Source organism: Sinohyriopsis cumingii, chromosome 8 (genome assembly GCF_028554795.1).
Source record: "Sinohyriopsis cumingii isolate HCF-2022 chromosome 8, ASM2855479v2, whole genome shotgun sequence".
NCBI classification, from domain to species: Eukaryota; Metazoa; Mollusca; class Bivalvia; order Unionida; family Unionidae; genus Sinohyriopsis; species Sinohyriopsis cumingii.
This window is the reverse complement of record NC_142968.1, coordinates 85,982,011-86,008,362: the sequence shown is the minus strand read 5'-3', so window position 1 is coordinate 86,008,362 and position 26,352 is coordinate 85,982,011. Positions and strand designations below refer to the sequence as shown.

General features: G+C 33.5%; 1 long non-coding RNA gene across 3 annotated transcripts in view; it reads right to left on the bottom strand.

The window, feature by feature from the left end:
• Window positions 1-4,372: 4,372 nt before the first annotated feature.
• The window catches only part of LOC149794059 (uncharacterized), a 30,432-nt gene continuing 8,452 nt past the window's right edge, over window positions 4,373-26,352 (bottom strand). Inside the window, exons 4-5 of one of the 3 annotated variants that reach the window (XR_016422944.1) lie at window positions 8,553-8,595; window positions 4,398-4,490 (exon numbers count right to left, since the gene is read on the bottom strand). This is a non-coding gene — a long non-coding RNA (uncharacterized LOC149794059). Of the gene's footprint in view, window positions 4,491-8,552; window positions 8,596-24,858; window positions 25,124-26,352 lie in introns of those variants that run through there. The other 2 variants (XR_016422943.1, XR_016422942.1) reach the window with 2 other exon arrangements.

Sequence of the window (26,352 nt, the reverse complement as noted above, 5' to 3'; positions counted from 1 at the left end):
AATCGAGCAGCATGAATAAAAACAGAAGGTTGTGGGGCATGATATTGACATTTCTCAGATTAATGGACATCAGTGTTTGTAAAAACAGGGTACTTTCAGATATAAAGACGTTGCATGAATGCACTACGTTATAACCTACTACAAAGTTCTAATTTCACACATTTGGCATTCTTGTTTTTACAATTCCTACTAAATTTGCTTGTAAATGTTTATAAATGACTGTCTTCAAATGAAGCAACTATAAATTATCGAATATCCAGATCATGTTTTTGGTTTGTATGAATTTGACCTGAATAATTGATATGAAGTGTTGCACTGTTCCATCTATTATGTCCTCCGTCTTTTGAAATCGTTACATTTTATATGTTGCGGTTTGTATGCTGAATTAAGTTCAGAAATACTGTAGTGAAGACGACTGATAGTTCTCAGTCAACTTATAAAGACATTTCCGTGTGTTATTATGTTGTGTTTAATAGAGTTGTCAACACATGTCAGTTTTAATATGATATGCTGACAATACAAAATTTACATAATATATACCTAACATATTTGTATGCTAAATGTATAAAATTCATCTTGTCTTGCAGTGAAATGCAAGACAAAATGAATTTTATACATTTAGCATACAAATATGTTAGGTATATATTATGATTAAAACTGGTATTACATATGATTCTGACTGTATTGTTTAAAACGTTATATCATAGTGTCTTTCCATGCTTTTTTACAGTTCGTCATTCAGACAGGGCAAGTAACAGATGGTCAAGCAAACTGAGTCAAATTATGTACAAATAGTATCATCTTTATCCTGAGGCAACCAGACCTCGACAAATGCTCATCTAAAAAGTAGACTCTCTACGCGTGTAGCCACATTAATCCATCCTTTATTAACATTTCATGGCATATATCCGGACTTTATTCTCAACTTATCGATTGTATTATTTAATGTACTGTGAATAAATAGTGTCCAGACTCCGTTTACATTTCTATAAACAAATGAACATTTTAACCTCTGTGCTGGGAAAGAAATTTCATAAATAAATCAAATGTTTCATTCTCAAATGAGGTTTTATAGCTAATATCGTAAACAATATTCATTGAAACTAATGGGAATACACTTTAAAAAAAAAAAGACAAGTCATCAAGGGCTTTGCTGGAAAAAATTTAATGACAGATTTTATACATTTTGCAAAGAATTATTTTGCCTTCTTCAAACAATGTGAAAACGGCTTAAGTTAAGCTTTGATTATGTGAACAAGAGGGCACTCAGTTTAATGGTATGCATCGTTTAAAAATAACTACAGGATGCTAAAGCATTTTTCATTTTTTGATATAATGGGTTTAATGCTTGTTTGTTGTTGCCAGTTAGTTAACAAAAAATAATGTTGCCTTGGAGGAAATGTTTTCGTAAAATGATATTGACAAACGTGTTTTGTATTTGCGCCATTGGGCTGATGGTTCACTATTTACTTTGGCATGCTTTCAGTATTCTCAAAATCTATTGCTAAAATTTGTTTTAATGGAATTTGGTAGTCAATCACTGCCACATGGCGTGGAAGGGCCTGATGGTTTGGGCTTGGAACCACGTTATATTTCTAAAACTTTCAATGTGATGGGTTTTATTATTATGTTTGAGTCTTTAACCTCACAATATGTATGGGGAACAAGAACATTATTGAATAAAATAATTAAAGAAAGTAAATGAAGTATATTTATTTAGTAGAGAGGTGTGGCTGTTAATAAACTGATTTCATTAAACAGATAATTATATGCATTTTTATATTAGCAAGGTTCGGCTCCCTCTCGCCCCGCTTAGACCGGAGGGAAATGTTTCTGTTTTTTATAATTAAATAGTTTGGTACTATTCCTACTTATTACATGTTATCTGAGTTTATTATATATCCCATCAAAGTTTCTTTAATATGGATTGAGTTAGTTTGATTTGTATTAAATAGCTATATTTTGTCATGTTTGTATTGTTCACATTGTGTTGTTGTATTTGTCGTGTTTGCCGTTTTATATTTTGCCTTTCTTTCTAATTCAGACAAGAGTCTCGTGACATTGGTAAGTATTAAATGGATACTAATACTTCTTTGCTCCATGAATTCTTTGAGTTTAGTGGGGGGTGCAACTTCTGATTAACTTGGAATTTTGTGTTTATTATTTGTATTGAACCCATTCATGAAAGACATATTGGAGGATTTCTTGGATAGGGCAGTGCGGACAGTTAGTGCCTCTATGTTATATTGTTTGGTAGAAACCTTCCAAAGCTAATGGCTAATAACGTTATTCGAGTCTGTAGTCTAGTTACTATCTCAACATTCTTGGGTTTTCCAGCTTAGTGGCCATACTGTTTCTTCTTGTTTTGTTTTTGCATGAAATGCAGCTTATGTTCTTTAAAATCTGATGTCACATTCCCTTTAGAATTTATCATTAATTTGTGGTGTCTTATTATGATACATATTTCATGTGTGATGCAATTTAGTTGGATGAAACTAAGAAATTCCCTTCCAGGATCAATTTGTACTATCTTTGGACATCCGAAGGGTTCTCGTTGATAAATTCGTTAAAAAACAACTGCAGCTGCTGTTTAAGTTGATAGTGGTTCTTCATTTTATATCTACTTGCAACGTTATCGACATTTGACTAGTATGTGTATGTATGTGATTGACGACTACCAGTTTTAATAGTATCGTGTGGTAAAAACAAAATATATATTTGATAAATTTCATTAGGAGTGCTGACATAAAAATGTGCATGCTGAATATTGTTTGGTGGTGATATACAATTTTGCTATATTGTCTGTCGTGCTAACCATTGTGCAGCAACAGAACGTGTAACATTTGATACATCAGCTCATGGGCTATAATAAATCGTTAACATTATAATAATGGTCGGTTGACTAATTACCGGCCCCTAATAGCATTTTACCTTTCATCTCCGATCGTATCAACCAGTTACATAATGATTCTCTGAATTAATTATTTTTAATGGAAGTTAACTTGTCAATCAACTTCTTATCTGCAATATATCTTTGTTGTAAATCCTTATTTTTATTTGCTACATTCTGAACGTGACATGCTTGATCAATCGTATTTACATGATACTCGTCAGGTCTTGGTTGATCTCGCTCGTCAAGTAGGATATCAAGTCAACTTCCTGGACTACAATAATTATAGCCGGGAAGATGTTTGGTTTTTCCTGGATACTTACCCTATTGAGCTCCTTGTAATTTTCCTAACAAAGCATCGATATCACCACATGTCTTCATACGAGACGAAATAAATATATATTTATTGGTGCCACATTTCACACACTTGACTGCAAGTGCACGCCTTTTATTTTTTGTTATTATTATTGTTAATCCACTTGCGGAAGTGGATGCTCTACATCGAACACAATATCAATTCATATTATGTATTATGTTTGTTTAACATGGACGCAATTGATTTTTCAGCGACACGAAAGCAAGAGCCAGTAAAGTATCATCCAACGCTATCAAATTATCATAGGTTCATCTGGGTATGGTAAAACGCAATTATTACTTAATCTCATAATTAGATGGCTCAAATGGGTTAAGTTGTATTTTGTATTCAGTTGATGATCAGAGATGTTAGAGGCGATTCAATATTTTAATGAGATTGCAAATTTGTCGCACGAAGATGACAATTATATTATTGATTTTATCACCGATATTTGATGAAACCCCATCTGTAGATGACCGCGATGGATTTATAATCTCGTAGTATACGATGACGTAATGCTGGACAAACAATCAAATCGGATATGTTCTCAAGGCAGACACAAAACACAGATGTAATATACAAAACTGCCCAAAGTAATTGGAGGTAACTGCAATATGTTAATTATGTTTAATCGAGTCTATACACATACTCTGCGAAATATTCATCAGACTTTGTGTTCGTGAGACATGGACATGATTAAATTTAGAAATTTCTTTTCAAAAGCACTAGCTACTCCACACGAATTATAAGAATAAAGTTACCTGATCCTCGATCTTCATAAAATATTTGGTTGAGAGACTGATATAATGATTTAATTACTTACACATTACAGGAGCAGAGAGGATGAGTTCTCAGTTAAACTTCCAAGGGGTAAACGAATGAACATACACATTTTTAAAAACACCAACGAAAACTATAAAGTAACAAAATAAACTAACCCAATTAGAGAAACTCTCGTTTCAGTTAGAGGCTTCGGTTGGGCGTTTTTGACCTATTTTTGTTCTTCATTTTTCGTAGGAAGATTTATGTTCATAAACAGATTTTAATGCATGTGGTCTGTTCACCCCTATCTACTGCTGCTCTCCTCACTTTTAAAAATGTCAGATGAACAGTCTAGGCAGCTGATTAGTCTTATTGTATTTTTGCATGGTGATGGTAGTGGGAGCCGGGGCTTCTCCTCCGTCTAACTGACACTCGAACCAGTGGCATACTCCACCAAGACACCGCTTGGATCCCTTAACTGATCTACATGAAATAATAGTATTGATTCACAGGAAATAATGGTATTACATGTATTATCTAGAATTAAACAGCAAAGCTAAAATGTGATCACTTTCTCTAGATTATTCTCTCTGCCCGTAAAGACGTGAACACTAATGCAGGAAAAGATAATTCGCACATGTTGTTTTTTTTTTAAAGAAAGTAAAAATAATATATATATATATATAAATAGTCTATCGCCATATATTGCAATGAAAGTGTGCTTGGATGCCTTTAGCTTAAGCCAAAAATGATATTAATTATGCATGATTAGATTTAAAAGTTTATAATCAGATTTTTACTTCTTTCATTATCAGTCACATTTGATCAAAACAAGTCATGCTTAGATGTTTACAAGCTTCGATGGTCAGTAGCTACAGTATGGAAGATATGGTCCTAAAATACTGAGCATAGAACTAAGGCTCAAAGGAAAGGTTTGTATTTTAAAGCAGCATACCTGCTAAAGCGGTGAAAGTCAATAAGAACTTATCTTGAAGATTAGGAAAGAGAAGATCAAAATCGCTGACAATTCGACGTTGCATGAAATCTTGTTGGATCGTGTAAAACTTTGACTGGAATCCAGCCCTCGAAATATTGATGAAAATTTACAGGGATTAGAAGGCAAATTTTAGAACCCCACTGACACTAGTAATTGTCAAAAGCTAAATGTAATCAAATTCATTACAGATATTTAAAAGTACAACATAACAGAAGGTATGGGTAAAAAGAAATCAAACACTAGTGTTCTAAAATCGTCGGAATTTGTTTTTCTATCAGTGTACCATTGAAGTATTGCAGCGAACTTGGTTCAGATCAAACGAAAATGATTACTTAAGGATAACTATTTAAAGTTGATAAAAGACCATACATTTCGAAATTGTTTCACATGTTAACTATTTGAAAAATATAAGAACTTAGAAAAAATGTAGAAAATATTTGATTTAAATCAATAAAGATATTTCAATCTAAGAACTGTCACGTTTTCTGGAATTGCTCTCTATCGATGTCGATCGTGCGTAATATATTAGTGTAAATGTCTAATCCTTGTTTCACATGGCCTCATACGACAATTATCCAAACATGCATTAGAGAATGTGGAAGCTTAGCGTTTACAAGTTTGTTTACGAATGAAAAGATTTATTTATATGTACATGCGTCAGAATAATATCTTGAATAAAAGAGCCATATATTTTAATTTTATGACAAGAACCACGCCATACCAATACTATTTCCACTGCTACCAGTGCTAATATTACTGTCAGTTTCAACACTAGTTATTCTACTATTTCATAGTATCTATTAACATATTGAATACAACAAGAGAATGCCACTAAAGTTAATGAATATCATCAAAAAGGACTTGAAATGATCCATGTCTTCCTTGAAGGTTATCCTAATGTGACAAACATCATTAACTATTTATAGTGAACTGATTTAACTCCTTTTTAATTCAAACAAAATTATAGGAGCACCTCTGTTGACGTTCTTAAACTGAACTGCATCATTATAAAGTCCTTAATATTAAAACGTTAATGTGACATGCGATTTATGTATTTGCTCAAATACATCTTTAAAAAATGACCAGGTGCTCAATCATGTTCATAATTATTGGACAAATCATAACGTTTCATGCGCCAAAATCCCATTCCACGTGATATTATGATTTCTGACAGAGGTTACTCAGGCATATGTCTCTTACATATAAAGTGTTTCTTACTCATACAAATTTCACGTTATCATGTCACATATAATTGATTTGTGTCGTATATACTTATCTGCACATTATAGGACAGTTATCGTAAACGAGTAAAAAAAAGTCAGCGTCATTAATCATCTTTATTAGGAAAAAGAACTATATCTTCAAATATTGTTATTACTGTAGTGATATGCATTGAAGATAGTTATCGATAATTACTGACACAAATCAACTATAAGCAAATAACTCATGTTTGATTATATAGCGTTCGTGCAAGACACAATGTTATAAAAGTGGACTGCTTCGCTACGAACCTGGCTGTTAAGAATTGAATTGAGACAGAAGATTAAGAAAGCTACCCTTCATGATTATAAAAACAGGCAAACAGGCTTCTTGTCTACGCACTAAGAGGAAATCTTCACAACTACAACCGTATTTGTCCTAAATCTTTAGCGTAGTGCAGTTGAAGCTCTACTAGACAACGAACTGAATAAAAGGTGAATTTAACCACCATCTGTAATACAGCCAAATACATTCATAGTGGAACTTGCTTTCACTTTTATAAAATAAGTGTTACGACTCTCTGATCTTAAACTAAGCAACATGTACAAGTGAAAGCCAAATTGGGTTGCAAAATTCAACAACTAATTTCGTTCCTTGAATACAAAGTTAAAATTTGAAACGAACTTATAGTATTGTGATTTAAATCAAAAATAATAATAATAGTTCTATCGCAAGCCTAAAATGACTAGAGTTTGAAATTAATTTCAGTGAATTGAACGTGCTGATAGGTCACTAGTCTCGAATGTGTTAATGTGCAACTAGTATTTTGATGATGGCTATGTATTATGTTGTTGACAAAATGAATGTCTCTAGTCAGGTAGACCCTTAAGTTGATTTTCGGACAAAGGTCAATTACAAAATACAGATATACAAAACATAATCATAGAGAAAGCGAACAAACAAATTTGATAATATTTATTCAGACTGACATGCGATTCTTTGATGGAAATTGTTTAGGAAGTGATACGTAAGAATTTTGAAGGAATTTTAACTGATTAAGGACATATTTACATTTTTTTTACCCCACTAACCAAACTAATAATAAAATGTGTCACAATGTTGTGCTACATGCCTATTCTTGTGCATCTGCATTTTCCCTTTTCAAGCCTTTATTTAAATATGCCTTTCTGTTATATGCTGATTATTTAAGATTAATAATAATCAGGTTGTAATAAGATTAATACGATGTCATTAATTTGATCCAATCTCTTTCATTTGTTATTCATCAATATGACATAACCATTTTGGGACCTAATGAAAAATAAAAAGAGTCAAATGGTGAGAATTGTTTTAATATTTGACAGTCTTAGTCCCTGTTGGTGGCGGGATCGATCATATCTATATTCTTGAAAATAAACATTTGTTTTCATATTATTAATATCACCATCGACTAACATGCCCTGCCCAACGAACTGCGTCGTTATCCTTCTTGTATAAAAACCACACCTGAAAATAACAATATGTAGTGTGCTGAACAATATAGGGTGTGGAAGCAACTGAAATCGAGCCCTATTCAGCTTTGTTTGTCATAGGCCTATGTGTGTGGGAAAAGAAGGATTTTCTAATACTTGTTGACATTAAGAATAGTTTAATAGCATAGAATTGTGCAAAATAGTTATTAACTTCTAATTAATAATCTATAGCTTAATCAACCAATATTATCAAAGACTACGACTTCATAGTCACTATTATGGCTACAGCTACCATTACCTTCTTTACAAAAATCATTTGTCATCTAGCAATAGATGTTCATGACGTGGTCCAGAAACCTGAAGAGACTGTCTTTTAGTGCAAAACAGGTTGCTCTAAGAAACCGAGCAATAGGAACATTACACCATATTAATAGGCAATCCTTCGCAATCAGTTGAGGTCAACGTGTTTATGTTAAAGGTGACTGAATAGTACATAATTACAACCATGAGCTTTTCCTGATCTATAATATGCCTTCACTTTAGGGTATTCTATCTCCAGTGCGTATAGGTATATTATAAATATACAAGCCTAGATAAAGTTTAAGGTAATTTATTCTCCCCCTCTATCAATGTCATCATGTTTATACAACTTTGTCCTTCACGTTTGTTTATTAGAATGTATATAGTGAAATATTTAGCCGTATACGTTTGTTGTGGAACATTATAACAATATAGCATTATAATTTATTGTAATATCTCATTATTATGTTTCAATGTTTGCAAAAGTGTTGCATCATTAACCACAGAAACCAAATCACACATAAATAAGTAATATTTTAATGAGGATAAAACTCAAAATAGACGAATGATTTTTACTTATTCCTCTGTATCTGACTTGGTGTTCTTTCCACTGTGGCTTCTGTAAATAAATATGTTAAAACCAAATCACTATCATCCCCACAACTACCAGTATCACCTTCACTATCAGCGCTATAAGCAGTATCACCGTCGTTAACAACGCTACTACTAACTTCGTCACTATTATCATCATCTATATCGTCTTAAGTATTAGCATCTCAATTACCAATACCGACGTGACTATCAGCACCATCACTTGCATTCACAAAATATACCTGAAATGTGTAACTGAGTTTGAAAATATTTGAATGTCATTACACGGCATTAAACGTTAGAATACATTCTGCATGCAATTATTGCTGATTCAATTTGTGTATTGATGGAGTTAATCATACATAAATCTACAAAAATGCGCCCTAGCGCATCAAAATCTCACAAAAAGATTACATTCTAAATGTCATTTATCATGATAGCTTTCCAAAGAATCAAGTTTATATCTTAAATGCAAGGAATATAAGTCAAATAAAACTAGCAAAAATACCACGAAACAACTTGAAATCATCGAAATAAAACTAATTAGAAGAATATAAAGAACAAAGTGTTCCAAATTGAAAAGGCTATGCAATAGTAAATTTTATAACAATTTTGTCTAATTTTTAAAAATAAAAACAATGTTATTATTAGTTTTGTGTAGCAAATTAATTCTTTTATCATGTTTGTTTCTTTGTGATTTGTCATTTGCAAGCAGCTAGATTGCTTTATCTGCAAGGTACATGTCATTTTGAATAGATCATGTACCATGTTTTCTGTTTTAAGGTATTGCAATATGTCCGGATGGATTGGAGATCCTTTTGAAGTGCTGACCATTAATTCCGTTACAATGCCCAGACAGAAATAGTTGCTTCTTCTCAAGGGTAAAAGGCGATCAGAGCAGTTTATATAGTCAGTCCTGTATATATCTCTCCTTTTTCCTTTCTCGGTCTATCTGTCTGTTTTCTTTATCTCATTTGATATTGTCATTGTTTATTAAGAATAGTCGGAGTTTTCGTCGCATTAAGGAAACAAAATACAAACACATTCTTCATTTTGTTTTCTGAATTGTCATGGCATGCAACTGCCATACCTAATGATGCAGTTTCATTATTAAGGATCTGCAGTTGCAGTTCGACATCACGATAAGCTTCTTTATTAGTGGTTGGCACAATAGTCAATTATCTTAGCAAATTAATATGATTGGTTAAAACGACACAAAAAGTGATAAAATCAAAGCCTATTTTTACTGAAATAAATATCTATTATTTAAGTGTGCTCTATAATTTACCTGAAATCTCTTGAAGTTAAATTATGAGCAAAGCCTAAATCCAACTGAACTCTGTTCATAACATAGGATTCTAATGCACCTTTGCGAAACGCATATGATTCCGTAAAATATAATAGGAGCAGATAGATTTTGGCATTTCACGAAAAGGAAGGTAAACAATTAGATGAATATTTATGTCTCTATTACAGCGGACTACACCTGTCCTCTCTCTCTCTGTGTGTGTGTGTGTGTGTGTGTGTGTGTGTGATTTGGATTTTTAGCGTAGCTTTAACAACTGTTCAGTCATATCTCTACGATGTGTGCAGTATGACAGATTATATAGTAATGTCTAGCACTGGGACATCATGCCGAAAACGTATTATGATGTCCCACCCAATCACATTATCCTGACACCAGGCCCACTAATCCTAACACTATTATCATAATGCTGAGCGCAGAGCGAGACAGTTGATACTTCCATTTTTTGTGAGTCTTTGGTATGACTAGGCTCGGCATCGATCCCACGATGTCCCGCGGACGCTCTAACCACCAGGCCACCGGTGCTTTCACACTTGTCATGTAGGACCCTATCTTCAATGTGAAGGCAAAGTATCATACAAATTTCTCTGTCTTTATAGTTATTTCTGCAAGCCTGTGCAACCAACGAGCACGAAGAAAGGAATTTGCTGTCGAAATCTTTAGTTATTTACAGAGATATCATTGACTTGTCAGAAGCGTACGTTTGAATTTCATGCTATTATCGTTTTAAAACTAACATTGTAATGATAGATTTGCTTCAGTGGAGGATGGCTGACATTTGTTAATTGAAACCTGTATCCAAAGATATTTATACAGTGTACACATCTGAGGTTCATGGATAGTTTGATTCTCATTTTGTGCATATCCATACAGATGGTGCTGACCCCACCTTTGATATTTTATTATTTTTGTAATAAATATTTTTGATTTCAATGTTGGAAGATTCAGAACAACTATGTATCTTTTCTTGTTTTCTTCTCCATTTGCCCCATGATGCATCAGCGCAAAAATGTATCTGTTATATCAATCCTGTATTCTTGCTGACATAAAATGAATATGTGGCGACTCTAACGGCAAATTTAGAAAATCTGGTCACCATCGATAACAAATTTATCGAAAAGTACGCGAGCATTGAAGATCTTAAATGAATAAACTGCGGTGACACACCAATAGTGTAACTAATAATTGTACCTAATTTAATTCCGTCCGATAAGTTAACATTACTTCGACTTATAAACGTATTTTTTCGTTGCATCATCACGTATAAAATGTAGTTCCGTATCATCTATAATTAATTTGGTACGATGTCGTGTATAATCATATGATCCTCCTTGGGTGAATTTCCCTATTATTTTTCTCCCAAGATCATTTGCGATTCTTTTCTCAAAATCGGTCATGTCAGGGTTTTCATCATCAGAATATTTATTTTGTTGTGGTAACCAAACTTGTGTCTGCGAACTATATGATATAATTGCTTCACTTATAACAGACGATATCAATATTTTTGCATCAAGCATATATCGTAATAATACTATTGGTGCCAACATTTGCGCTGAAAGTGTTTGCCAAACCAGGCATAAAAAATCATATGGAGATCTTCGGCAAACTTAATGACTCGATACAAGTAAATCCAGTCCAGTCAAAATCTAGCAGATGTTCATATATCGATACTCTGATAAATTCATCAGTTAGATATCCAAATATGTTGAAATATTTCGAACATTCCCCCATTCCAAGAAGATAACATCGAACCATATCAACGGAAATAATATCCTTATAATATTATTCAGTATTCTATAATCCACCGCGTCCGTATTCGACACAAATTGATGTTATATCATCTAGAAAATCAAATCGCGTCGGTTTCCAAGAATTTGTTCTCTCTAGAAGAATGAGACCCAACAGATGGAAGAGTAAAACAATTACTCAGTAATTGTTCAGCCCTGACATCTTCAAGGTCATGGGTATATTTCAGAGCAAAATATTCCATTAGGCCGCATAATTTGATCATAATTTCCATCATCTGAACTTTGAAATAACCGTACTGACACAGGATCGTTCTTACTTATTTCGTTAATAAAATCAAGCACATCACTGTGATAAATTTAACAGTTCGATTTTGTGGAAATATTGTCATCACATAAGGCCAAGCATGCGCATTGTGACCAACGGTATTTATCTGAGCCTCCTTTCGATTTATATTTCGATTCGTATAATACTGCTCCTGTTATTGTTTATTATTGGGAATTTTAGTGTTATTTCTAGCTTAGCAACATCATTTATTGTAGCTACTTTATCCTTCACTGATTCAGCGCAATTGTATATTTTTTCACGTCGTAGATCTTTTAGAAATGTGTGTGAGCTGAAATGATATTATGATTAATAAAATAACACCGATTATGATCAGGTTATAAAAATGTGAAAGATTATCTAGCTACATTTAAAAAATAATAATTAAGAGAAATAATCTTTAAACAAATACTATTATATATAAATGGCGCACGAACATTTGTGAGACATCCCATTATCAAGAATTATGAAGCATCTCGTGATGGTATTATCAGACCTGTCAATTCAAAAAGCCAGTCGGTAATGTCACTGATACTGGTTATATCATGATCAATACTAAAGAAAATAAACATTATTTCAGTCACGGGTTCGTCTACGGATGTTTTCGGAGAGTACTCGAAGACGGTTTGGTGATCGATCATATTAATAACCAGAAACTAGACAACTCTTTAAGTACTTTGCAAGCCATTACACAAAACCAGAACAGCAGATTTGGAAAAACTGGTAAACATTCAAAAATTGCAAGATTGTTAAGTCTGTAAATACATAAACCGGCGAAGATGTACTATTTCAATCAATGAACGCAGCTAACAATAGTTTGATATTTCAGTGCGTTCGGTAAAACATGTCTAAGATAATATTACCAGATCGGCGTTTTCAAGGAAATATAAACAAAAAATTACATTTCATTATTGTTCAGAGATAGCTTTGGGTAGAGTAATAAGTAGTTGTTAGTAACTATTAATTTTTGTCATCTTATTTATTGTTACAACAGATATTTTATCATTCTGGTGTTGAAGGAAGAAAACTCTGTCAAGGATACGCATTGCCGTTAAAGAGTTATTTCGCCTGTATTTTACAATAGTATTCGCTTATAAATTATTCTTTTGGGGGTTGGTTTTCTCCCCATCGTGTTGCAAATAATATAACCAATTCTGTATTTTCAAAGCATTATAAAAATATCTTGCTTCAGAGTATAACTCATTTGTAAGACAGAGAAATTCAACATCAATGACTGCCATTGATGTGATCCTTGACTATGAAGGGGAATAACTCTGTTAGATAAGGAAGAGCCTGTAATCGTATAAAATAATTGTTATTTATTAATGAATAATGTTTTATGGTTGTTTCTTTTTTTTTAAAAATATTGTCCTTATATTTCTAAATTTTTCAGGTTTCTTGCTTCATCTAGACTTTGTCAGCCAAAATAATTAAGAACAACAGACATCAAATGAACCAGGCAAATTGTTTGAGCTACTTTTGGATTTCTAATTATTAGTTAGCTTATAAAGCATTTGACCCGTTTTGTCATTGGGGTCCTCCCATAATTACTCGAAATTCTAAAAGACAACCACACCCTCTCATACTCACCGCGTGGTGGCTGTCCTTTTGCACTCTCTCGGGTTGATTTTGGAAAGAGGGTTGAACGTAGAGAAAGCCCCGTATATGTATTGTGTCGTCTATATAATTAAGTTATAAGCAGATACAATTGTATGTTTGCAGCCTCTAGAATTAAGTTAGTGTTTTGCAGTCTAAAGAGTTAAATATAATTAAGTTAGTGTTGTGCAGTCCTTAGAATTAAGTTAATTACGTTAATATTGTGCCAGCCATAGAATTAAGTTAATTAAGTTGATATTGAACCGTCATTAGAATTAAGTTAATTATGTTAATGTGTCGCACTTAGAAATAAGATTGTATAAAGTGCTGTAAATACCTTAATATAATGCTGTAAATATGATACTATGTGCACTGTGTACTGTACCGTCCTTAGGTCTAAGATGGAATTTTGCTAGAACGTCGTTTGGCAATCTAGGATTTCACATATAAATTGTGTTGTGTAAGTCTGTTTTTATTATAATTATGTATTTATTATATAATGAACTGTGAAAATATTATAATTATTATTTCTGCAATTAAAATATTAAGACATGAAGGTATTAAAGTATCTGATGAACTTAATCCTGAATTAATTATTCATGATTTTGAATCATTACTACAGCGTAAATTCGAAGATAGACATACACTGCCAGCGGAGTACAAATTCATTATGCAATGTCAACAACCTATGCCACAGTTAAAGAAACAGAAGTTAACAAATTCGTATATCTCTCACGCGCGCTTGAAAATTTTGAATCAGAATTAGCTCACGGATACGAAATAAAAAACTATTTACACTCGTATAAGACATTTAAGAAAGTATATGTCAGGTCGTGAAATTATGGCAGCTGGAGTCCCTGTCGCTAGTGAAAATGAAAATGAATAATAACACCTGTAATATTTATTGTTAAATATTTGTTCAGATTATAATATTTATCCTTGAATTTCAGATTTAATTTTGTCTGATTATAATGGTTTCTTTTTTTACTGAAATATATCTGATTGTCTTAGGAACATGCGAAATTTTAGTGAAATGTAGTCAAATTTCACAGTTCCTTTCACCGACTTTAGTCGATTTGTCAAAACAATCTGTCAAATTGCAGATGTACGATGGGTAAAACCTCACGCTATTCTCTAAATTATTGTAGGATATATCGATAAATTCTCAAGCAAAGCAGATGTACAAAATGAACATATATCGAAAAATACCAAAATCAATTAGAGAACCCCGGAGGTTTACACATGAAGATAATTTGGAATTTGACTGATTGTGTTTGACAAATCGACTTAAATAGACGGAAACCCCTGACATAATTTAAGAAAAAAAGACTAAAATTCAGAAATATCTTTCATATTTTGTTAAATTTTTCAGATATAAATAAATAATCCTGTAACTTTCAGAAAATTCCTACGATCTTACATATAAATTTATATTCAGAAATTTTCCACGTAAATCAATTATGTGTCCGGATTGGTCAGTAATTTTGAAACTTATTGAGATAATAACATATTGTGACACCGCAGGTAAACATGATTTATAGGTTCTTGTACATTTAAATATCTAGGAGGTACGTGCGGTATAAATATGCATAAAATATATACTTGTTGAGTTTGATTTGATTTTTCAAGATCTATTTGATATCTGCTATCCATTGCATCACATGCAAGATTAACTACGATTGTTGAAGTTATATTTACAATTCCTGGTGAATTATGTCTGCCGCCTTTGTACGGATCATTGCTATGTTTGGGAAGAGATGTTAGTGGGGGTATTTATTCCATGACTTGACAATTTTAGGGAACTTTTCATCGATATGTTTTTAAGTTCCTCTTTATTACATTTTGGTACTACGAATGTAAAATTATCTGGTCCTTTATACTCTTCTTCTGTTTCTTTTTATAATGATTGATAAATGGTTTTCTAGGGCGGGGGAAAGAAACAGCGTGTTTAAATAAGTTTCGTAATTTGTTGATTGATTGATTGATCTCAGAATTAATGTGATCGGAATACATTTTATAAACGTCCACATATCTTAACTCATCACGAGAGGCATAAATAATATATACACCATCAGTTCCATTCCACGGAAAAAATATTTCGATATTTTGGAGTTGTTATATCTTATTTTTATTCGTAAGAAATTCATTTAACTTTGGGGTTCTAGATGACTTTGAAAAACAGGTGCTATCAGATTCCACCTTAACACTGACCTGATCGATGATTCATAAATATCAACGACGTAATCTGGTGAATTTAATTCTAACTCGGTCAGTGAAGTTAGTTCGTGAACGGTGATAGTTATTATCGACTCTCTTTATGTTATAGATTGTATTCTGCACTGTAATTCATCAATGATCAATTTGATAATTACCTGCAGGTACGCCGAAAACCTGCCAATCCGGAGTTCCATCTGGTTTAATTTAATTTGGAGATACAAGCTGATTATTTGCTGGTAATCCAAAAAATGATTATGATTTGATGATATTTATCCAACTTTGATACATTCATATTTGTGCAAGACCTTTTTCTTTTACTGGAATTGCAGTTGGAAAGTTGACATTACATTGAGAACTGGTTGAGCTTACTGATATTATCGTGGTTTTCCACGGTGTTGTATTAGTGACAATCTGTCGTAGAAATTCGTTCTGCACTATTATTATTATTATTATTATTATTATTATTATTATTATTATTATTATTATTGTTATTATTATTATTATTATTATTATTATTATTACTATTATTATTATTATTTTTATTATTATTTTTATTATCATTATTATTTAAATCGGACACATTTGCATCTTCGCGGGAGATCTTAATCGATTCTGCGAACTCGGCGTCTAAAATTAATCCATCGCTAAAAGATAAAGATATCAACAAGTATAATTTAGAATATGCCCCCGTTTCTATATGAAATGTTATTATGTATTCATGGAATTTTGAATTTGTGTAAAAGCGAAGAACATATAAATTGATCACAACTATCGTGTTAGGACATAAAGGGAATGCAAACAAAGCAGTCATGAAGGTAGAATACTTGTGAAATGCAGCACAATATCACACAGAGGCGTTGATATTTCATATTGAATGACTGTAAAATATTTAGCAAGGAAAAATGGGATCAACTTACTTATTTTTATGACACTATAGTCATAACCTACGTAACAGAAAAAGAGTGAAAAACAAGTTTTGCGAAATTCAATAAATATTATTATTCTCTAGAATATAAAATTAAAATATAAAATGGGACACACATAATCATGATTTAAATCCAAAATAGCTCCAAACTAATTAAATTGGTGTTCTAATTGAATTCCAATAATGAATGTCCTGATGTGTTAATCGCCTTAAATGTGATAATGTGCCAACAGTCTTGATGTATGACAAAGACATAATTTCAAACTGCTTTTGAATGAATTCACCGTATTCAAAACTAGTTTTTTAGTACTATATCAACAGACATTATGTAATTCCAAGGGAAACGTTTAATAATAATTCCTCTCAAAAGGAGCATAGCTGATTCCACTTATCTGATGATAAGATATGAATGAGTAATTATGTGTATGAATACTTTTATATAAAATGTTACAACGCAATAACATAATCAGGATTAGGGGCATTTCCAAACCAAATTCATTTCCAAAACATTCCAAGTCCTTACAAGGTCTAGTCTCATTTAATAAATATCATGTAAACATTCGTTAGACAATGCATTTGTCCAAAAGGGGAATACCAATATCATTAACTCAAATCTAAGTAAGCATGCTTACCTTAAAGTACAAATCATTTAAAATACGAAAAAATAATTAGATAATTAATGTGTTGTTTACCAAAAAGATATCAAACTTGTTGCCCCAATTCTTTCCATCAATAATGGATAAACTTCGATCACACAACACAAGTTGTTAAACAGAAAATATTATATTGCATACATATTGACATTGAAGTTTTATACTTTTCTGTAAGTATGGAAAGATTTTTAAACAAAACTTGACTTCAGCTACTAACAGCTCATTGTTTACTGTATTCGTGACTTCTTCCTCAGAATTTCAGATTTAGCAACAATTGCAACAGCATTTTAAGTCATTGAAAGTTATAACCATGATAAGTTTAGAGTACAATACGATTTGTTCAGAATCAATTGCGTCACAGATAAATGACAAATAATACAGAAATGGAATTGATTTGGATTAAAGCTACGTAAGCAAAGTAAAAAATATTGATATATCACTCAGTTCAGTTTTAATATACGTTACATTTGATTCTTCTAGAATGAACGTAAATGGTGTGTTAGTACTGTGCAAAATTTAGTATGGAAAAATGTGTGTTCATATGGATTAATGTGTTTTTTTATGTGACAAACTTGAGAGATAGCTTCCTTTTAGGTCCGCGCAATTGTCCTTTTAGATACTTAGTCTATTGTGTTTCTGAGTGGTTAGAGCGTCTACCTTGGATGCGGGAGATTGCGAGTTCAAACCCAGGCTGCGTCATACCAACGACTTATAACAATATTACTAGCAGATGATTCGCTAGGCGCTCGCCATTAAACAGGTTGCTATTAGGACTGGTTGGCCTGGTATCAGGATAATGTGACTGGCTGGGGCATGATGCTACATGTTTGCAGCATGATATCCCAGTGCTAAACATTATAATAAACAATCACACTGAAGACATTGTAGCAATATGTCTGGAACGCTACGTTAAAAATCGAGATCACAAATAGACTTACAAATGTAGCTAACGCCTCTTCAGTAGTGCGTCCTGCATCTGACTTTAAGTGTTCTCTGCAGGTGAACCGTATTTCATGTTCGGCGTACAAGAAAGAATGACCTGAGTGCAGACATATCATATTTAAATAATAAAAGCGTTATTTGATACTCATATTAAGTTCTTTGTCCTGTGTTAATTTTCATACCGCTGATGCTTAAAAGAGCAAGTCTTCTCCGTAGGTCGGTGGTATTTACCGAAGTTATAATACTCTCTCTTGCGCTGTGAAATGGCGTTAAGCACAAAACAACACTGGCCGAAAGTCTTGCTGATTTTCATTACTTTCAAAGCTTGCCCTCGTTTGGATTATATGAAATGACATTCGTGAGATAAATAAGAACCGAATCAAAATAAACATTATAAAAATATTGTATTGTTTGTTACAATTTATGTTACGAATATCTATACATTTTCTCGTTTATCCTTGGATAGTTGAATAAACAATAAGATAGTGAAAAAGACATAGGCTGTCAACTATTAAAACAACTTACGATTTATTTATAAAACGTTTGAGTAAGCAGAGCAATAAAAGATGTTACATTCACCGAATGCTGCAACAAAGTCAATGCAGAGTTTTAAAGCCAAATCCGAACATGAAGAGCAGATATATTGGTTACACCGGGTAATTTTTTGTGCCATTTGGTATTCATGAAAAGTGACTGCTAAAAATGCAATCATAAACAATATGGATAGATTATTATGGAAGGCCACATAATATCCCAAGGAAGTAACGATCGTTTCTTATCGAATGACTCCAATTGTTTATCCTATACAAAGATTAGGGATTACCGATTTTGGCAAGAGAAAATAGAATCGACCTAAAATGTAACAAATAATGTAAGTGCCATACTTCACCATTTTCCACTGTATGCTTGCACTCTTCCTCAAAATGTCTGATCTAGTATGAACTACGCCAGCATCGAAAATGATTGAACGTTGTAACCAAGGTTATAAACTGAACAAGTAGGTTTACATTACCATACGATTAGTTCATAATGAATTGCCCCAAAGACAACTCGTACAAAAATGTAATTGATATGGGGTTTTGGTTATGGCCACAGTTAGTGCAATTTTAATGAATGTCAAACATAATTCCTCCCGGATGAGATCAAAAGTGGCTTGAATGGAAGCAAAAAGATTGCAGTGTTCGGTTTAAAGAAAACCTCACGCGCACTAAGTGGTGCCTCAAGTATGGGTTATTCATACGGTTTGCAGTTGGTACAACATTTCACAGAAGTCACAGCATATTATTCGACGGACAACATCATCATTCGTAAATTAATAACACCAATGTTGATATACGTTTTGTCAGTGCGGTATTGTCTCTTGTTACACAAACATCATTACATGTTAATCTGTGGATAATCTGTGGAGTGAGTAATTCTGGAATGATTTTGTTTGCCCTGAATGTTATAGAGACTGAATACAAGAACGTGTTGGCATTGTACATGGTCATTCTCTGCTAAGTTACATATATGACTTTCTTTGCGACAGGAAATTCTTACTCAAAGAAAAACGTGATGGGGATAGTTCAAGGAATAAATTGAATTAATTCTTAGAGTTAATGGCTTATGTATATCGCGTAAATGATACATTATTTATGATTCACGACTCTTGCAATATGAACGAGGTAACAATGGAAGCATCAACCCTAATCATATTAACTTTCTGCCATAGCCATTAAAAAAAATTGGTATGGATACATCGTACAAGGTACAATTATATTTTTAAATATTCCAAAGTGAATACGTATTTTTCGTATGTTTTATTGCAACGATAAACAGCACCGAAAAGTATATTTGAAGAGGACCATGTCATTCCTGACGAAGAATAGTACTAATGGTAGATAGTTTGAAACAAACTTGCCTTGTGATTCGAAGGTAATTTGCTTACCTTGTTAATTGTTTCTTATTTTGCTTCTGCGATTTTAGTGAATTTTGTCACTGGTAATTTTAATGTGATTAAATAAACAATCTTTGATGTCGTTGTTTGTATTTGAAGTATTCCTTTCCATCCTTCTTTTATCTTTATGTGTCCTAAATTAAAATGTTTTGATCTCAACCTACATAACGAAATGTTTTAGTTTTGGAGTATTAGAAGACAAATATCCCATCATTCTGATTGACCAACAGTTGTGGACAACGAGTTATAAATATGTGATCATTGAAAACTGCCTTACTTCATTTGTGTTAGGTGTGAGGATTTTTAAGTTATCAAAACAATACCGATAAACTTAAAGTTCTAGCTAACAAATCAATTGATATTGAATCAAGAAGTTGGCATAATAACTTCTTATTTTGGGCACTGGGGAACAATACAAATAAAACTGTTGAACTTATTTGAAAGTTATTTTTTACATTTTAGCTCAATGTTTTTGTATGTTTTTGGTATGTCACATACGCGCAATAGGGCATCGAGATTGTGAGTAATACACATCCTGAAGTTTTTTCTCCATAGAGCTATGAATAGTATATATCCTGTAGCATGTGGGATTTTGAAACACAATATGTATTATACTTATCCCGTTTTTAAGCGGGTGAGGTGGTGGAAAGTGTCCTTAAATAAAGTTTCTCTCCAGTGTTTGGCTAATCTGATAATGAACGAGAATGTCATTAAAAATGCACGCTGTGAATGGAAACTATTATGAAATGTTTTCGTGATGTTGCGTGTGATGATGTTTAACCAGTTTAAGTGTCCAAATGTTTCCTCCTCTAAGTCGCTTTAAATTAAAATCAACACAATACCGACCGAATCACAAAATATAAGAAACATTAAGCATCAAGTCTGCCCAAGGTTATATAAATTTCGCATGTCAAAGTTAATTGTGTTTCACATGTCTATGAGAAATAAATCATATCATTTTATTAGAATTGTAGACATAGTAGTCGGTTGTTGAACATTTTTTAACCTTTGAGGCACACATTCAGTCAAAGTGACTTACATCGTATAGAAGCACGCCTTTCCGCTGTTCTCGGCCAGCGAGGTTGAGAGGAGGCATATGCGCCTGGCAAGTTCGAGCGTCCAAGTATTTGCCCATGTTATGCAGCAAACCACTGAAGGAACGCCTCATCTTTGCTCTCACCAAAGGAAGCAGCAGTTAACAGGTAATAAGTCCATTTCTATGTGTGTAGATGACAGATGGCATGGGTTGCTTCCGACGGTGGCAAGGATTATTGCATCCACTTGGTCAGTTATTGGCTGATGCACGTACTCGAGTATGGGGCTTTTATTTGCTTCTCGACCAGTAGAACGCAGCTAGTGTGCGGATGAAAATAAAAACAAAACAAATTTTCCTGCATGGAAGCTGGAACCTCAAGACTTTGTGTCCCGGAATGACTGATGAGCACAGAGTGACGCATACGTTAAACAACGACGTCGAAGCTCTCCAGGAAACAAGTCTAACATAAACAACCTCAATACGTAAAATCAGATGTACCTTCTGCTGGTACAAAAAAAGCGCTGATCTTGCAGTCGGCAACGCATTTTTGCAGAAAACTGAGATATCGATAGCAATATATGAGCGCATATGTTAGAAACTAATTTTCAGTAATTAGCGCCTATACTCCGACTTTAGATGCATCCCCTAAATCAAAAGACAACTTCTTTGATGTTTTACATGACATAGTCAACCGTGCACCGCGGATGGAGAAACTGTTTCTCTTTGTCGACTTAAATGAAAGAGTCTGATAATACTACATATCGTGTAGGCATAATTATAAAAAGACCATAGGTTCCTCGACCTGTGAGATCTGGAGTAGCTTTACATCGACAAAATATGTCTAGGCACCAGCCGCAATTTGGTTATTTGAATCAACTCTACCTGATTATTCCCCAAACCCGCACCAATAAAAGTATATGCCCGAATATTCAGACCGTATGGTGATTTCGAGGACGAACTCTTTTTAAAGAGGTGGGAGTAATGTTATCATGCATGTATATGATTAGATAGCGTTATTTGTACCAAACCATTCACCGAACCGTGAAACTCGCATTACGTTCGTTCCGTACAATTCTTCATACTACATATATCCTATTCGGATTATATTTGCATAAAAGGAAGCATTTTGAGCGTTCCGGCATTTATATTCTTCGTGTCCACCAGTTCACATCTAACAACAAAGTATCCACCATTTGTCAGCATCATTAAAAGAGAGACTTAGAACCAGAGTATTGTCAATATTGAACGTGATTAACATTGATTCCCATCTCGAATCAAGATCGTCTGCTTACCAGGGGAAGTAAATCCTAATTCGATCGTAGTTACACAAGGTTCCAGTGGTTCCTCCTTCCAGCTGGGGACGAACACCTAACCAAATATCTAGTTTACTAAACTATTGGAATTAGTGATCAGCTTATTACCCTCTTTATGATCGGTTTTAAGTATAATACGGGTGTATTATTAATGTTACCTTTCTTCTTTATGTCTGTTAGACTGTCGGTCTACCTGACTTTCATAAATTACATCACTATAGTAGATAATGTGATATTTTAAATGTACTGAATCATTAATTAACTTATTACTTTATTATTTATTTATAGTTCTTTGTGGAGTTATTTGGTCTATTTTACACAGCTAATATATTCTCTCTCTCTCTCTCTCTCTTCACTGTATACACTAATTGACATTTATACATTAACGCATATGATACTTGTCTCACCCACTTTACTTCTGATACTCATAATCTTTTCTTCTTCTCTCTCTCATTATTGTCCACATTTGCAATGCTACACAAAAATCGGCATTTAAATCAGAATTCATCATACCAGCTTGGAGTCATTGTTTCCATATAAGTATCTGCTAGGTGAGATTTTCCATAAAGTAATCCAAACGGAAATAATTCCACCATAAAACCCATGGTGACCCTACACTGTACCGATTGCCTAGTTATAAGTCTACACAACTGGAAGATATGAGGCGACATCTGATCTGTTTGCGAAATGAAGATTAAAAATCTAGGCCACTTAGTCACCGCATAAAATAGAAGAAAGTATCCTTCCTGGTGATATAGAGATAGGTGTGGAATATCCAAGTGTGTAGGGGAAACATTATAATCGACAGGAAGCAGTAGTACAGGACAAATATGCATGAGCGTGACAGCGTTATAGAACGGGTCATGGAAGGTTGGAGCTGGTATAGAGATGTCAGTCCGATTGTTCAATCCAGTATGATGCTAGCTTTACCAGGAGGCCCATCACACTGGAAAGAAGAAATCAGCAACCTATGACGGTTCCACGGATTTAAACGACTACTAGGATATTTTGACATGATGTCGGAAATAAACAAATCGAATGAAAACATAAAAGCCATCGAATTAGCCACGAACATGGGGTGGATAGCACAAAGAATTTTAAGCGATTTGATACCTAAATTGGGTCGGAGCGAGTTTTCCTCATTTTGCATCGGATTAAATTTCTAGGTTTGAGACAGGAATCCAATCAGAACTGTATAGGTCGCATGTGAAACGTACGACAAAAGTCTGAGCTACTTTCTGAACTTGCTCAAGATATTGAGAATTTTGGTCCATGTGGCCTCTCAGTGTCACCAACAAGAGTTTAAGAATAAGTATGGAGAGACTGCTTTGTTGACGCTTTCAATGATAAAGAAAGGGCAGTCTATCAGGGTATTCCAGAAGCAAATTTACGATGCCCTTCTTTTGGGGATGGAATTAGAAGCTTTTCAGAGGGGCAGGAGCATATTCACTGCAACATCTATAGGATTAATAATTCAACACGAAGTAGTATAAGATGTAAGTGTACTAAAACACAGCACTGTTCAGAATCTAAATTATATGATATACATGTTGGCCTGACCAAGGTTGAGAAGATGATTTTAACAAAACACAACCAGAGTCAAGAGAAGATACCTAAGTGATACAAAGTTACCATTAGTGTGGGAGGGATGGAGACTGGAAGACGGAGAGAGTGGGGCAAAAGACAGAGATATTTTACAGGTAAGAAGTATAGATCTATTGGAGAAGAAACCGTACAAAAATACAAGCAGGAACATTATTTTCAGCTAAAGGTGTGGGTCAGGTTTCATTAGGGGATTGGAATAAACCACCGAAAACATTATCTGATATGAAAAACTATTTCCTCAACTAATCAAAATAGACTGTTATTAAAAATAATCATTTACAATGTCAATGTTGATTGCCTTATTGACGTTGGTTCAACATAAACATTGCTACACTAAAAAATAAAGAAGACTGATGAGACTTAAAAATGGCTGATGGCTGTTACGTAACTTCCATCGGTAGTGTACAATTGCTCATATAATTGAATACTCAAATGGAAAATTGACAGCTAGGTTGGATCCTCACATGCAAAATAATTTGGATTATTCTTTTGTTTCTACATTTGTCTATTAATTTTGATGCTGACAAAATGCAAAGTGTACTTTGTTTTGGACACGATGGGAAACATATCATCATCATGAACTAAACAACAAGTAAGTAGTAATTGAATAATTTCTTGATTGGACTGAAACGAACGACAAAGCATATTGAAATACACTGAAAAAATAAATCACAGTTTTGAAGAACAAAAAAACACATGCAGTTTTTATCTCCAGAAATTCATAAAGCTTCGGTCATGGTGGATGCACCGCACTTGATATTGTTGCTGGTCCATTTGAAAACAGTGATAATTGAATAGTCACCCTCGCTCTCTTGTTCAGGATGTCTCAATCCAGAACATGATACTGCCGATATGTCTGCAGATGGATACGGAGGCAGTGGATGGCCATAAGTTCCTACTGTTCCTGTGGTAAAGCTACATGTTGTTATTTGCCTTCACAGCGTGGGATGGGTATCTCTGAAAAGACTTTCCAATCAAAACAGGTTTTGTTGTCCACAAATACAAATAGAAGCCTCTGTTGTTATTTTTGATGGACTGACCTGATGTATTGATCTACGACGAGTCATATTGAAAAATTAACTTCGGTTAAAACGTCAATACAATGTCTAATTTTATTTTGAATGCAATGTTTTCGCACTCTAGTCTATATGGGTCCACTATAAACGTCCCCAAGAATTTTCATTCTGTCAGTTTGGCCTTCTAAAGTAGATCTTTAATTTCAATGCTGTCAAACTATATTTCCATACGAAACTTTTTATTCTCAAGTTTTCGAGTTATGAAGATACTTCTCAGATATTTGTGTCTCAGATGCCCTTGATCAACAGCTTGTCTTACATAAAGTATTTGGTGGGAAATGTGTTCATCTTCAGTAATGTCATCGTACACTATTATCTTAACCCAAATAACGATAGCGTTTATAGTGCTATTTGTGTTGCTCTGAAACGTTAGTGATAACTATCCAGAGAATACGTTATGCTTGATAAATAGTTCCTAGGAGTCAGCACTAAAACTACACAATGACCACCTATAGAACATGCTATGAAACCTTGTATTATAATGGCCTAGTAATATTTCAAGCATGATTATAGTTTAGTGTTATCGTTACCGATGACGATGTGCGTCGATAAATTTTGATTAAAAAATAGTAGTCCATGATTTTTAATTATATTCACATAACATTTTCAGGTTGTACTGGTTCACTATTCTTGCTTTAATTATGACTGTTAATGCGGGATGCACAATCACAAAAGTGTGAGTGTTCGAGCAATCTCGCTTATACACCACTCATGCAAATATTTATAAACAACTTTTGATTATAATATTTATTTGTATAATTTTCTACCCGCTTGTTCATGTTCATGTTTTCCATTTCCGGATGGAAAGCATAATTAGTGAGAAAGGGAAACAAATATCAAAGGGCGTTGACACCAGTTTGCAATACTGCACTACTCCACATTTGATCTCGACGCAGTATTAAATGGGTCCCCAAAATTATAGGATGTTATGATGAAATGAACACATCATCCTCAAGCATTAGAGGGGGTTATTCAGAGAATATATACGACTGCCTCGGTGAGGTCGAACAAACAATGTAGAGTGTTTTCTGCTTTTGATCTATTATTGATCTTTCTGATCTGAATTCACATTGCCTCTACGTAAACACCCAGGCTGATAATTTTTGGAGT